The sequence below is a fragment of the Elephantulus edwardii genome, unplaced genomic scaffold (assembly GCF_000299155.1).
Source record: "Elephantulus edwardii isolate Elephantulus edwardi_28Jun2011 unplaced genomic scaffold, EleEdw1.0 scaffold00135, whole genome shotgun sequence".
NCBI lineage: Eukaryota > Metazoa > Chordata > Mammalia > Macroscelidea > Macroscelididae > Elephantulus > Elephantulus edwardii.
Genome location: NW_006399885.1, coordinates 8,064,123 through 8,067,586, shown reverse-complemented (window position 1 = coordinate 8,067,586; position 3,464 = coordinate 8,064,123). Strand labels below are relative to the sequence as shown.

The following is a 3,464-nucleotide window of genomic DNA, read 5'->3' as shown; positions in this document are numbered from 1 at the left end:
TCATCCTGGAGAGGGTTAAACCAGGCTACTCCTTGGAGGCAAGGATTCTGGGGCTTCGTCTGACATACTTTGGACATGTTGCAAGGAGGGACAGGTCCTTGGAGAGGGATATCCTGCTTGGGAGGGTGGAGGGACGGTGCTGGAGAGGAAGGCCGTCTATGAGATGGATTGATTCAGTGACTGGGGTAATCGAGATGTGTGTGTCAGAGGCAGTGTGATTGGCACAGGATAGAGCAGGTTTTAGGGTTGTTGTACATAGCGTCGCTATGAGTTGCAGCAACTCGATGGCACATAACAACAACAGCTCCTCAAGAGAAAGGGGAGGCGCCATCTCCCTTGAGCATCACAGCTTTGGAAACTCTGTGGGGCAGTTGTATCTTGTCCGCTATGACTGCTGTGAGTCGCATCAACTCTATGGCAGTGGATTTTTATCATTACAGAGAAGATTTCTTTTCCCGCTGTAATGGTGAAATAATGCCAATATGAGCATGATACAGCGTGAGTAACCCGAATCACAAAGATGGCTTCATTGATTCTATAATGTCTATTGGACTCGTCCTGGGAGAACAGTTTTCAAGGGGACAGAAGAAGTTTATTTCCTGGGCTCTCTTGCAGGGTCGCTACCTGAGCGGCCACTCACAAACCCCCTTGTCAATGTGCCGTGTAGTTTTTTACCCAACCCCTAGCCCTCGGTGCAACTCAAGTGGAATCTTTGTCAGAATCCAGCTCTGGTGACACTGCTCTGGGGAGTGTTGTGCTAACTCTAAGCTCTTTTGTAGCCCACAGAAGTATATATAAAGGAATTTCTCACCCTTCTGTGCGTGTGCCACACTGTTGTTCCTGAGAGACATGGAGACGACATTATCTACCAGGCTTCCTCTCCAGGTGGGTGTTATGTGTCAGAGCCCATGGCAGGTACCCTGAAGAGGTGGGGATACAGCATACCCCTATGTTACTCCCTCTTCCTCCTCAGAATCCTTACAAGTCAATGTCACTCATGTTTCAGTGACTTTGAACCGCTCTACATCCAGTTCCTGGGCTCCTTGTGCCCCAACTTCAACAACAATCCAAAGGGGAGGCAGGGGACAAGGAGAGGTTGTCCGGGCCCAGTAAGCATGCTTGGTTATAATCAGTACCACAGCAGAGGCACCTTTTAAATCAAGTTACTGCCTTTGAGTCACAACTCGCTTAGAGCTGACCCTCCACTGGGTTTCTGAGGCTGTAAATAACATGGGAAGAGATTGCCCGCCGTTCTCTGTGGAGGAGTGGAAGGGTTTGAACCACCAGGGAGGTGTGACTTTTGCATTAGCGGTGCAGCTCCCTGGGTGCTGTACCACTAGAATTCCTGATTTATCAGGCATGAAAAAAGAATGTTTCTCTTGCAGTGGAGTGAAATTGAATTCATGAGCTAGTAAACGGAATGTCTTCTTACCACTTGTTGGGATCCTGTTTGTTGACCAGTGTCTTTAGGATGTCCATGAATGGCTAACCCACAGGCCACACTTTCTCCAGCAATTAAAATCCACCAGCCACTCTGAGGGAGAAGGATGCACTTTACAGCCTTGGAAACTCACTGGAAGGTCGGCTGTGAGTCGGTTCGGGGTGGTGGCATAGTGCTTATATTGCCATGCTAACTGAAAGGCCATGGTTTGAATCCGCCAGCCAGCTGCCTCTTGTGAACAAGATGAACAGTCTCCTCTCAGAGATTTATGGTCTCGTAAAGGAGGGTCGCCGAGAGGGGGGACTGATTTCAGCAGCAGTGGGCTTGGCTTTTGCTCTGCGGGAGTTCTAATATGTGAAGGTCAGAGCTTGGTTTGTTTTTGTGAGAACAGATACCCAGGAACACAGGCAGGCACATTCAGATAAAAAATAAAGAAGACCAAGTATATGAAACATATGATAGATTGATGCCAGGGAATAGAAAAGTCTGTATTGTGTTATGTTAATTGTTAATACATTGGCTTAGGTCCTGGTAATGTGGACTGGTTTTTTTGGCAGATGAAATGGCTCTAGTGAAAGGAGCAAAACAACTTGGCTTTATTTTCACCACAAGGACGCCGTACTCTGTGACCATCGAAGTTGTGAGTCGGACCTTGTCTACTTTTTGAATTTTGTTCTGCTCTTGCTGGGGGCGCAGGTACAGTGGTTTTGATGGGCAGGTCTGGGACAGTCCAGCCGTTATCCTCAATGCATCCCTTTTCCATGTTGTCTTCTCATCTTATTGTAAGTAACCAACCCAACAAAACTCCAACTCTAACTCACTGCTCTCAGTCAGATTCTGACACATAGCAACGCTACAGCACAGAATAGGACTATAGGAAGTCCAGGGTTGTAGTCTTTACAGAGGCAGACTTGCCTCATCCTTCTCTTGCAGAGCAGCTGGTAGTTTCAAATCGAGACCTTTTGGTTGACAAGTGAGCACTTAACCACCACAGCACAAGGTTCCTTGTTTTAGGACACACCCACTGCCATCATATTTGACCCCTTGGTTCTAACCTCCATTGGGTTTCTAAGACATTAACTCTGTATGAGAAGAATGCATATCTTCCGTGGATGGGCTGGTTGATCCAAACCACTGATCTTTCACTTGGCTGTCCCACACACTGCCCACTACCTCATCAGGACTTACTGTTGGCATCAGTGTCTGGCAAAAGAGTAAGTACGTGATAAAAGTGAGTTCTTCAAAGGCATTGACTCATTGAACTTTGAAGAAATGCACCCTTTTTTTAATGATATGAAGAGCTGGAATATTTCAAAATACTTTGCCCAGTGAATTCTGTTACTGTGCTGATTTCACTGACTTTCTGAAAATCCCTGAGTGGTGCAGACAGGTAAACCCTTGTCTGTTAACTGAAATCTGTGGCTGTGTAACTCTGCTCAAGGGTGCCTCAGAAGAAAGATCTGGCTGTCTGCTTCCAAAAGGCTTCATTGGAAACACTACAGAACACTCTTAACTCTAAAGGCATGTGGCCGTTATTAGAATGGGCTTGATGGCATCTAGTTCTGGTGTTAACTTCATTGCATCTATTTTCATTCACCAGAAGTGTTCACTAATTATGGATAAAGACTTGAAGCAAACAATGGTACCTGACTGAACTGTCACTTTTCTAGTAATGATTTTTTTTCTTTCTCATACCTGGAATCACTGATGTTAACATTTTATAATATTAATGTCTATTTTCTATTTTGTCTTTTTCTACTAGTTTATTTACAAAATTCAAATACAAATTTGAACAAATTCTTTCCATTTCCTTCACCCCCCTCCACCAATCTAATTGTACAACCCAATGATTAATCCCTTCTCCCCCTGCACATCCACATCCCTATGCTCCCAGCCTCTCCCACCTCTCCTGGATCCTTATACTCATTCTACAATAATGGTTTTATACAATATTTATCCTTATGGGACTGAGTTAGTTCACTCAACATAATGCTCTCCAGTCCCTCCCAAGTTAGGTAATAAT

The 3,464-nt window shown here is 45.2% G+C and overlaps 1 pseudogene; it reads left to right on the top strand.

The window, feature by feature from the left end:
* Positions 1–3,464, top strand: part of LOC102852537 — a 194,957-nt pseudogene that overhangs the window by 74,174 nt on the left and 117,319 nt on the right.